This window comes from Zingiber officinale, chromosome 5A (assembly GCF_018446385.1).
Source record: "Zingiber officinale cultivar Zhangliang chromosome 5A, Zo_v1.1, whole genome shotgun sequence".
In the NCBI taxonomy this organism is placed as follows: domain Eukaryota; kingdom Viridiplantae; phylum Streptophyta; class Magnoliopsida; order Zingiberales; family Zingiberaceae; genus Zingiber; species Zingiber officinale.
Genome location: NC_055994.1, coordinates 65270547 through 65282935, shown reverse-complemented (window position 1 = coordinate 65282935; position 12389 = coordinate 65270547).

The following is a 12389-nucleotide window of genomic DNA, read 5'->3' as shown; positions in this document are numbered from 1 at the left end:
CAGGGATCGCCTATGCCGGTCGGTCTGATTAGTTAAGGCTTGGATTTCCGCTCGCAAAGCATGGCTGGCTTGGGCAGGATCATTCAGCTGCAACTCTAACTCGGAGACCCTCTCCCGCAGTTCCTTGCTTTCATGATAAAGGGTGTGGAAAGATTGGTTCAGCACTAGGGATTCTGCATGAGTCTGGAGGAAAGGTATAACCCTCAGTTAAGGCCAACCACTACCCAGTATGAGGTGAATAGTACTTACTTTCGCCCAGGACTTCGAAAACCTGTCCATCTGGGCTAATGGAGGCGAGGCACCCATTTGATCCATACTCTCCGCCCACAAACTGTCGAGGCAGCCTTTCATCATCAAAAGACTCGTCGGGGCGTCAGGCCGCCGGGCTAGAGCAGCTTCAGAGGGGATGGTAGTCCTGTAACGATGGCGGGCGGAGGAGGAAGGTTGAGAAGGGCCGGCATCAGCACCAGGAGGAGCAGGAGGTTGTTCGGGAACGGGCTCTGTGGGCACCGGGTTTCGATGATCACCGGGGCTGTCTCCCTTTGCAGCAATAGGTGCAGAGCGAAACGCAGCTGGTCGCCCCCTGTAAGGGTTAGGAGAAGCTGCCGGATAAAGGAACCAGAAGAAAAAAGGGAAGTAATGTCAGAGCCAGTCATGACAGTAGCAAGGGGCAGTACGATCATATGAAAAAACAGAGCCAAGTATTAATGAAGACAGACCTGGTCTTCGGCGCCGCCTGTGAAGCAAGGGCTGGTTATCAGAGTCAGAATCACTAGAGCGAGGCTGACCCTACGAAGAGGCTGCCGCACCCCTGTCTGTGTCGCCTCGGCCGGATGAGCTCGGACCCGCGCGATGAAGAGCTGCGCGACCGCGTTTGGATGCCCGCGAGGCTCCTCGGAAGGCGCTTCTGGCCGGACGAGTTGCTTGGCCTCGACCCCGACCTCGGCTCAAGGCGGCAGGGGAAGGAGAGGCGGCGTGTGAGGCGGGGCCAGGAGCAGGTTGAGTAGCTGCCCCAAAGGAAGCGGATCCGAGATGAGGAAGTAGCCTCCTGTCCAAGATTGCCCGACCACGCCACATTATCTCCAGGTCATCGAGGGGCAGAGGCAGAACCTCTGACGCACGATGCAGAACCTCAGCTGTAGGTGCCAACACGAGAGGTCGTTCTCACAGGGAAAGTGATCAAAAAGGAGGCACTCAACACGAACTTACCCAAGGAGCGCGGTGTGTTGGAGGTACAGCGGCTTAGCCTGAAGAAAGAAAGTAGATCTTCAGATAGTAGTCTCGTCAGATTCAAGCGCCACTCCTCCATTCGATCAGTAGCCGTGGCATAGGGGAGGTCCATGTGGAATTCGTCCAGCACTGGAGTCAGAGGCAGTTCAGGTTGCCAGTGCATGGGCCAATCAGTTTCCTCCGGAAACCGGAGAAAAAAGAACTTTTTCTTCCAGTTAGCACTTGGAGGAGGAAGAGGAGAAAAGAAGGCGGTTTGGCTGCGGGCTTGGAAATCAAAGAGACCCTCGGCACGCCGAACAAGAGTGAAGAAGCAATGAAAAAGGGGAGCTGACCAGGAAACCTCACAAACTTCGCAGAGTATTACAAAGCCACATAAGATCTTTATGGAATTGGGGGTTAGCTGACCTAAGGGAATCTTAAAGTAGCGGCACACTCCGGACAAAAAAGGATGCGGGGGTAGACGAAGGCCAGATATGAATTGCTCAGTAAAAAAAGTACAAGAACCCGGCGGGGGATCGAAGTACAAGTTCACACCAGTAGGAATGATGGGGCGAAAGCTAGTAGGGATTTCGTAAGTGTACCGTAGGTCATCCCAATCTAACTCAGCGAAAGTTGAAGCGTCTGGGAAACGCTCCGCTAGCAAGGAAGCCCAAGAAGGAGAAGCCATTGCCAGGAGGATTATCTCAGGCGGCAAAAGGAATAGACGAAAAGGGGGAAGCTTGGAGAAAAAAGAAGAAGCGTGGCGCAGTCTCAGAAACGAGCAGTCGGCGGCGGCGATGTTTGAGTACTTCGTGGCGATGGCGGATCATAACAAAAGGGAGAGAGGAAGAAGATACTTATAGGTATGGTGGAGGAAGGATATTTTCGTAAAACCGCAACGGACGGTGGATGCAACAGCGGAGGCAGGCGGGGAGTGCTCTGTGATGAGCCTCGGAAATATAACCAGAGGGCATTATGGGAAAGGCGAGGGCTCGAAATACGAAGCGTCTCCTAAAGGAGTCGCTCCAACCAAGACAAAAGTGTACGGAAAAGCCAGTAGAGAGACAAGTAATGCAGGTCAGCAGGCTTCAGGGACATGCGAGGCACGAGTTGGATCGGGCCGGACTAGGTACAAAGACAACTACCGGAGCAAGAGCTATGTGGTCGAACAGAGCAAGCAAAACGAGCAAGGGCAAACAAATTAGCGGAGATCTAACAAGACCAAAGGCGACCTACTAAAGAAAGAAACAAGTTAAGGATGTATAAAGGGGAAGTGAGGTAATTTTCCGGAGTGCAGAACGACCATAGCCAAAATTACAATCACAAAAGGTTCGGCGTCAACACATAGAAGGAGAATATGGCAGTACATCACTCATCATGCTACGTCCGGGGGAGAGAGCACTGAGTCAGCGGAAGCCGAAGGAAGGAGCACGGGGTCTGCTGGTGTTGTGTCAGGAGATGTGGGATCAACCGGCTGGATCGGCCGCAGGTGGAGGAGCCTCCAAGAGGAAAAGTCCCTCATCCGCTTCAAAAGAGGGGAAGGTGTCCTGCGGTAATTCCCTGGTCAGGTGAGCTGTGTCCAAGAATGTGGCGGGAGGTGCCGAGCGAAGGAAGCCCTGCTCAAAGGCTTGTCTAACCCCACCAGCGGCTCCATGACAGAGCAACAAGACCATCCACCGCCCCAGCTTATGGAGGAAAAAGGAGGAGCGGACGTAGGCCAGTCTGTACGCCCTCAGCCGTTCTGGCTCGCCAGCCCGGTACACCTCCAAACCGTTCCGATTCTCTTCAGCTTCGGCGCGGGCCAAGGACAAATTGCTCTAACCCTGAGACACCGTTTCCTGGACCTTCAAGAGATCCGCTTGCAAGGACTGGAGAGTGGCTTGGCACGCTTCCCACTGTGTCTGCATGGTTGTTTCTCGGGCAGCGGTAGCACTAGCCTGGGCCTGGGCGTCGGCCAGCCTCATCTGCAAGAGCTCTTGACCTTGCTATAGAAGCGTCAACTCCTCTGATTGGGAGAGCAGCTCTGTCTCTTTGGCTTTCAGCTCAGAGACTGCCGCTTGACGGCGATCCACCTCAGAAGCCAGGGAAGACTCACTTGTCTTCAAAGCCGCCTCCAGCTGTAGAAGTTTATCGAAGGCAGCATGGGAAATGGTCCGAGCAGAGGCCGCCGACTCCCCGATGGCACGCAGATAGGCATCCAAGCTTCCCAGAGAAGGCTCGGGAGGATCGGAGGAAGCCGCAGGGTGCTCCAGTTCCTGAAGACGAGCCTTGAGTACCACGTTCTCTCGCTGAAGCTCGGCCGCACGTTGCACGGCGCACAAACTCACGGAGCAGGTCTGTAAATAGCCAGAAGAAGAGAAAAGGGGTTACGAAGACACATGGACACCAAGAAAAATAAGAGGAAAAGCTTACCGCCACCAGAGAACGAGCAATTTGATCAAACTCCCCCATAGGGGAACGTCTCTCCCAGAACTGGTCACTGGCTGATTGCCATGAGATAGCCAGGTCCCCAAAGAAGTCGACCCTACCAAAGATGGACGACGAATCAGCAGCGGGCGCGTAGGCCGGATCAGTCTCCGAAGGGAGCCGCCAGGACACTTCAAAGGCTGGGTCTGTAGAGGGCAGGTCGCCAAAGGACGAAGGCGGGGCAGAGAACATACTCTGGATCGGCGCAGAAGCAGTTAGGTCCAACGGTGGGTCTGCCACCTCCGGATCAGAGGTCTTCTCCTGGACCAAGCTTGCCTCTTGGACTGAGCTCGTATCCAAGGACCTGGTGGGGAAAGGGAGGTCCAGTACGCGTTGACGGCGAGGAGGTGGAGGAGAAGTTGCGGGGACTGGGGCAGTCCGTTTGCCCTTGCGCGTCAGGCGCAGCTTCATAGTCGGAGGGAGAGAAGACACTGGCTCTGCAGGCAATGGTTCAGCCGGAGGTTGGTCAGAGGTGCAAGGCAGGGCTGAGTCCACTGGATTAAGTGCAGGTGGCTCAACAAGCATCGAAGCCTCCTCCGCATCAGAGGCCCGGGGTTCGGAAAGCGGCGAACCGGAGGCGACAGCAGGAGCAGAGGGTAGACCCTGTGTTAGCTCTTCGTTCAGAGCTTGCAGAACGGCCACCACAGGTGTCTCCTTGCTAGCAAAGGAACGGAGGATCGCGGCCACTGCAAAAATAAGAAGGAAAAGCACTTCAGTTAGCGAAGAGCGGTATACAAAAAGATAACAACTTACCAAAAGGAGCTCCAATTTCTGTGGAGACAGGACTAAGGCCAAAAACATACAGGATGCCTTCCAGCATCAGCACAGACAGGCGAACCACAACACCTCTTAGCTTGACCGCAGCTGCGGAGCAGGCAGGTTCGTGGATATGCGATGGGAAGTCCGAAGCAAGGAAAGAACGCCATTGAGAAGGGCCCGTTAAGGGGGCAGGGGGCTTGAGGAAGAAAAAGCGTGACCTCCAGCCTTTGTTGGAAGAAGGTAGGTCGTCAAAAAACTTAAGGCCTGGCTTGGCCTGAACATTGAATACCCCCGCCTCGGCTCGCCGGAAGGAATAAAAGTGATGGAATAGTCTGGCAGTCAAGGGGATTTGGTAAATGCGGCACAAGATGATGGTACCGCAGACTGCTCGGAACACATTGGGGGCAAACTGAGAGACACTAATCCTGCAATACTGACTCAACTCGGAAAGAAAAGGATGTAGCGGGAAGCGAAGACCGCCTACGACCTGATCCTTAAAGACAGTTATAAACCCTTCGGGGGGAGAGGAAGGGTGTTCGTCTGTCGTGGGAAGGCGAAACTCATATGTCGGGCCTACCCCCAGGTTGGATTGCAGTGCAAGCAGGTCATGGTGGTCTAAATCAGAAATGTAATGTGAATACCAAAGGGGGTCCTTACCATCCATGGCTGTGAGGAGCAAGCAGGTAAGGGGGATGAGGACAAGAAGGGTCACGGGTCAGGCGTAAGCAGGAAGACGAGGAGCTGCACTGCTAGAAACGGCCGCGAACGAAGGGAGGAGGAGGATGGTGAAGCGTCGGGGTAAAGAAGGCGGACTGCCTTTAGGGTTTATAAAGCCCATTCATTCCTAGGAAACATCGAAAATTGAGCCGCATATCCTTTTGGGGCAACGCGCCTCAACGCCGTCGGATGAGAAATAAGCGCCGAAGGGTGCAAGAGGGGGTCAGCTGCTGGCGTCAGGAGGCGTGCGCAGTAAAGGCGCCAGACAGGTGTCATCGCGAGAGGGAATGCATTAAATGTCGACAAGGCAAGGTAATCATGATGGGGCGTGGCCTCAAAGAAAGAAGCATTCTTCGTGAAAGGCTCGAAGTTAGGCGGGAAGTTTCATGAAGCTGCAGAAGCTAAGCAATTTAAAAGGGTCATAGGTAAGACGGGGCAGCGGAAGCGACTGTCAGACCAAAGAAGTAGCAAGCAGGCCTGCGGGGGTGTTCCTCGTGCGGATTGGCTGAGCGAGTAGCTCTGCGTGGATAGCCCCGATCTGAGCAGCTAACCGGGCGCGTCACGAGGACTGCGGGGTCACTATAAGATGCAAGGGCACTGTGGCCCAGGGGTTGAGTAAGGGTTTTTTCGCTCCCTCTTCCATTCTTAATTCTATATTATGCGTAATGCAATTGCAGGAAGAAGCGCGACACAAATGAGTACGCCCAAAGCTAGCAATAGCAACCAGATTAACTAAAGCAATGAGGCCGGTGTGGCCGGCACGGATGGAGGCGAAAGAGAGTGATGCATATAGGCCTTTGCCGTGTGGGGGTTATTACTGGTCTCGGACCAGCGCCATCGCCACCGGTCTCGGACTGGAGTATCCAGACTCTCGCCTCAGTGCGAGTTATAAGTGAGCTCTGCTCTCACGCCCAACGACCTTTCAGGTCGGCTCCCATGCAAGAATTAAAAGTGAGCCCTGTGCTCACGCCCAACGACCTTTTCTCTCAGAGTTATAAGTGAGCTCGCTCGACGCGACCTTCAGTCGGCTCCCATGCGAATTAAAAGTGAGCCTGGCTCGCCCAACGACCTTTAGGTCGGTAGCCCAGACTCAGGGCGAGTTATAAGTGAGCTCTGCTCACGCCCAACGACCTTTCGGGCTCCCATCGAGAATTAAAAGTGAGCTCTGTGCCCCTCAGTACGAGTTATAAGTGAGCTCTGCTCACGCCCAACGACCTTCGTGGCTCCCATCGAGAATTAAAGTGAGCCTCTCACGCCCAACGACCTTCGGTCGGTGCCCCACTCTCACGGTGAGTTATAAGTGAGCTCGCTCACGCCCAACGACCTTCGTGGGGCTCCCATGCGAGAATTAAAAGTGAGCCCTGTGCTCACGCCCAACGACCTTTTAGGTCGGACCCCAGTGGGAGTTATAAGTGAGCTCTGCTCTCACGCCCAACGACCTTTCAGGTCGGCTCCCATGCGAGAATTAAAAGTGAGCCACGTGCTCACGCCCAACGACCTTTAGGTCGGTAGTCCCAGACTCTCGCCTCAGTGCAGTGCCCAGACTCTCGCCTCAGTGCGAGTTATAAGTGAGCTCTGCTCTCACGCCCAACGACCTTTCAGGTCGGCTCCCATGCGAGAATTAAAAGTGAGCCCTGTGCTCACGCCCAACGACCTTTTAGGTCGGCAGCCCCAGACTCTCGCCCCAGTGCGAGTTATAAGCCGGCCCCCCACGCGGGGATCATAAAGCAACTCCTCTGCGAAAATCATAAGCGAGCTCGGTGCCTGTACCGAACTACTTTTCTGAGGAATGTGTCTCACTTGGAGCGGAGCATTTTCTATAATCAGGTCAGCTACGCCTGGTTTTATGTTATGCAAACTGCAAATATGCAGCAAATACGCAGGGCAAAGGATGCGGAGTGTCATCTACCCTACTCCTAGGATGTCAATATTAACTACATAATCAGGTTCTGCATACTCATTACAATTTTAAGTCTTAAGCTCTATGTCGGTTTTGTTATCTCAAATTCACACGTGAAAAAGAATCATGAAGCAATTCTTAACTCTTACCTACGAAATAGTTTCTAAAAATACTTGTTAGATGAAAATTGAGCAGGAGAAACTTGGCCAAAAGGGGACGGATGTACAAGCATTGCAGCACAATCCCATAAGAAGGCGATACAGCCAAGGCCACAAGCGGGAACACCGTATGGCAAAGGAGCCACTGAGACAACTATTCCCCAGGCCAGCTTTGACTCGGGGAAGGAATTGGCCCTGGGGAGTGAACACTTCCGCGTGAAGACCTGTCGGGAGATTCAGGGGCGTTCACAGCTCGAGCCAGCTCCGCGCGTAAAGATCTGATGACCGCTTGCTGCTGAGTGATGGTGCGTTGCTTATCCTCGAGGCCCGAGCGAAGGAGGGAGAGCTCCCGTTCATGCTCTCGACGCACCTGTTCCTGGAGACCAAGTTGACGCTGCAGGCTAGCCTGGCACTGCTCCTTCCTCGTCTTCTCCACATCCATGCAGTACTTTGCAAGGCGATACTGGTCTTCCATGGAACGCAGAGCAGCTACCTGGCGATCTCGATCCTGAGACACGCGATGTAGCTCGCGCTCTCTCGAGACAAGTAGCGTGGTGAGTTCGTTCACCAGCGTTCGGGAGGGTGGTTGGTCAACTTCCTGAGAAGAGGGAGGGGAATGCATCGTGTGGGGAAGCGGTTGGCGGAACGCGGGTAAGACAGCGTAAAGAAGAAGGGATATCATGGAGAAGCGACCTTAAGGCTCCTTATAAAGAGGAGTAGCAGCTAAGTCAAGGCAACTGCGTGGGCGCGGCGCCCCAAGCGGCTGGCGACGCAATAAAGGAGGCATGGTATCCCAGGCGACGCGACACAAAAGTTGGTGCGTGACGCAGGAAGCAGAAGCGCGCAGAGATATGCTGAGGTCACAGAGATGTGCTGAGGCAGGAGCACAGAGATATGCTGAGGTCTCAGAGATAGGCTGATGTCATAGAGAGATGCGAAGGTCTAGTCAGTCAGACTATCGTCCTCCTTCGACTAGACTTGTGAGGGAGGCTTGTGATACGGTTGGTAATGGAGGGGCCCATGAGGAAAGGGTTGGAAAAGTCAAGGCTATGTGTCGGTCAAAAGTCAGGAGGACGTGGTGGTCAATAGTCAAGGTGATGTGGCAGTCAATGATTAGGCCGACGGGTCGGAAGCGGGAGAGCTGATCGGAAGCAGCCCGAGCTATAGACCTGCGGTTGAGGGCCAGGAAGTACAAAGCGCTAGGTGCAGGTTGAAGATCAGCGTAGCTGTGTCTAGACAGTTGGGGCTGCAGGTCTGCGAGTTGGAGGCCCGGAAATGCAAACCACGGGTGCAGGCCGGGGCAGGTCACAGTGGATCGGAGGAGCTGTGTAGCACGGGTGCGGAGAACCTCAACGGTCCGTCAAGGAGAATCATTACATATCAACGACGTGGGCGAAGGCAGAGGTTCCTAAAACGAAAAGATGCCCTCATAACCAGTAGTAGCCTGCCAGCTGTCCCCCACTACAGGACAAAATCATGTACGAAGGCGGAGGTTCCTAAACGGAAAGATGCTTGCGCGACAAATAGCAGCACGACAGGTGTCCAGAACTAGGCGACAAAGCCCAGCGTCTAACGTTTTTTCTGACAGGATGGCAGGCTCCAGAAGGGGGAAGCATAAAAGGCGAGAAATTCCTGGTATGCAGGTACGCGCACACACTCTCTCGTCACTTTTTTCCACAATTGTCTCCTGATCCGGGGACTTTTTCCCTGGGTTTCGGTCTCTAACGTGGGAGGGGAGATCGTCTGAGTGTGCGCAGGGTCCTGCAGCAGCGTCAGCCACCCGTGGGAGCCGAATCATCTTCTACGACCTTCCGTCAACCATCGGGACACCTGGACCGACCTCCGTCCGACTCAGCCTCCGGACGGGATCAACTATAATATTCTTTATAACCTAGTATGTCTGGATTTTTATTATAATTTGAAAAAAAAATCCATCTTTGAACTAAGGTAATTCTAATTAACTAGAGAATGAAACTATTTACTCTTCGAACATGACAGTAAAAGTTTCCAGTAAACTACTGTAGAAGCATTGTGTTAATAGAGAAGCTTCACCTTATATATACAAATACATTTTTTGTTAAAAGGGAAAAGAATAAATATGACTTGGCATTTGATACTTATTAAATGATGTAAACACAATCTTGTGACATAATAGACTAGTACATAGTTTTTCTTAGGAAATAATAGCATGACATGATGTTATTTAAATTCCATCCAGAACTCATATACTGATCCCCTAGTGCTCATACCTTCGCAGAGGATCACTCTTTGAGAAAGCCACAACTGAAAACCCCCCAGTATCAAAATCAGCACCATAAAGAACCTAAAGTCAGTATATGAGTTAGAGTTTTACCTGGCTGCAGGTTCTGGTCGAAACTAATATATGAATAAAGTTTCTAATATTAAGGTATGGAAACAACAAAGGTTCAAGGAAAGAAAAAAGTGGATACAACACATCAAGGCCTCTCCAGTTAAGTCTTTGCCCATGCAGTAAGCATTAAATAGCATGATCGGATTAGAGATTGATATCCAACCATTCTCCAAGTACTCTTGGAGCTTGGGAGTTTGTCCATGGTGGAACCATTTTGCTTCCTCAAAGTATGCTTTGCATAATTTCCCCACTGAAAATTTAATATACCAACAATTGATTAATAACAAAGAAGCAAAACGAAGAAAAATGAAATAGTATTTATAATTTAATTTACTTCTTTCTTTAAGCCAGGCACAATGTCCAAGCCTTTCTCCTTCATCACCCAGTAGCCTTCTTCGTGCACCATGTTGAAGAGTGCAAAGAAACATAGTTTCATGTACTCTGGAAGCTTGTCCATGGCAGTTAAGTCCCATCTGCAACAAAACTCACTCGATCTTAGATCGATACTCGTGATAAAACATATATACATGACTTGACGATGATGGTGAATGTGCTGCTGTCACCTGTCGACGACATCAGTAAAGAGCTGGAGTTCATCCAAGGTTCCATAAACATCGTAAATATCATCAATCACTGTAATAAAATAGATTGCCTTTGTTTCCATCATTCTGCATCTCCGGTTATCTGGTTCATAAGTGAAACCAATTGTCCACAGATAGCCCTCAGTTAATCTATTCCTAGAAAATGGCAGCTTCTTTGAAAGCCGGAGCCCGGGCCACCATCTGCATTTAAAAAGTAATTAAACTTTGAAATTGTTATTATAAAAACATCGAAAGTTTGATTAATTAGATGCAGTTAATTTACCTGGAGAGCTCTTTGAGTTCACTCTTGTACGCATCCTAAACCATATTGAAGTCGAGCTTAGCAAACTCCAGGAGGAGAGGGTTGATGGTGTCGTCTCCACGGAATGCTTCAATGAACCACCTGTGCTACACTCTCTCCAGCCGTCAATTCAATGGAAGCTGCAGCGCATGGGCTACCTAATCTCTGAGATCGCCAGCCTCAGGAACAGATCCTTCCTCCATGAATTCTTTCAGCTGCTCAGTCGTGAAATCCATGGCTTCCTTTAGCACAGTCTCTCCTTCCTTCTCGATGTAGGAAGCTTCGTACAGACTCAGAAGCCCTCTAATCTGGTTCTCATAGCGAACTTTAAAGTTTCCAATCTTGTCTCTAAATGCCTCGAACAAAATTAATCACCCTTTGAGTTCCTCCAGGTCACCGTCCATGAGGCTTCTTGTCCTCGCAAGGCTCTCGCCTCCATCAGATCCCCCATCCGACCCTTCCTCAAACTCCACGCAGCCCTCCCACCTCACGTTGCTGCCGTCATTGTTGTCGTGACCGCGCCTCCATGGCCATGATGCTTGGCCACACTGTTCATTCCCGGAGTCATCCTCTGGATCATGCGACCTCCTTTGCTAATCCTCCTTGGTTGCTCCTATGCTTGTGGCCTCTGTTGCCCATCTCTCTCCCTCCCCGCGACTGGTTCGCTACGAGTCGTGAAGGGGCGATGGGTTTAGGGCTTGGAGAGGAAAGGAGAAGGGGAGGTAGGTTTAGGGCTTGGAGAGGAAAGGAGAAAAAAAAATGTGAAGTAGGTGAAGAAATCGACGAAAATTTGGGGGGAATGCGGCGGAAAAAATTTGGGAAAGAAAAAATGAGGCGGTAAAAAATGGAGAAGGGAGAAAATGGCGAAGGAAAAAAACAACTATATTCAACAACACTTAACAGACAACGATTTTCAAAAACCGTTGTCGTAATCTCAAAAAAATACGCACATAGACAACAGTTTTCAAAAACTGTTGTCGTAGCCTTTAAAAATCGTTGTCGTAGCCCCAAAAAAACATAAATAGACAACGGTTTTTAAAAACCGTTGTCGTAAGCCAAAAAAACTACTAAAAGACAACGATTTTTGTTAAAACCGTTGTTAAAAGGCAAAAAGACAACGATTTGGCATAAAACCGTTGTCGTTTGAGTGTTGTTGAATGAGGATTTTCTTGTAGTGGGCAGAGTAGGCCGTGTAGATCTACACGGCCGTGCAAAGGGGGCAGTGGCAAAGCATGCCACGACCGTGTGAGCTTCACACGGCCGTGTCACCTGGGAAGTGAAGGAAATGGTCCAGGTCGTGTAAGCTTCACACGGCCGTGTCTCAGGGTCGTGTGGCGCCCAAACTCAAGCTCTATATAAGGGTTTCTTCCTCATTTGAAGGGGGGACTCTCCCTTTTGGGAGAAATCAAGATTTGGGGCGTTCCTCCACCTTCTTGGAGGGGTTTTCCGGCGATCTAAGGGCAGATCTTCAATGAATCGACTCCAGGGAACGAGGATTAGACCCGAAGATGGTTCTTCATCGTAGATAAGCTTTTCTTCCTTTATCTTCTTAGATTTGGGATCAAGATGCTTTCCAGTGACGTTTACCTGGATCTGACTGGTGCTCATCATGCTCAAAGCATACGAAACATCAGGACGAGTACATAGCATGACGTACATGATAGATCCTATGGCTGAGGCATAAGGGATCTTATCCATGCGGTCTCTCTCATCTCTAGAAGAGGGACTTTGAGTCTTTGAAAGACTCACACCATGTGACATCGGCAGAAAACCTTTCATGGAATTCTGCATGGCAAACAGTAGTAATACCGTGTCAATATATGTACTTTGACTTAGGCCAAGCAATCTCTTAGATCTATCTCTATAGATCTTTATGCCTAAAATACAGGCTGCTTCACCTAAGTCCTTTATTGAGAAACAATTCCCT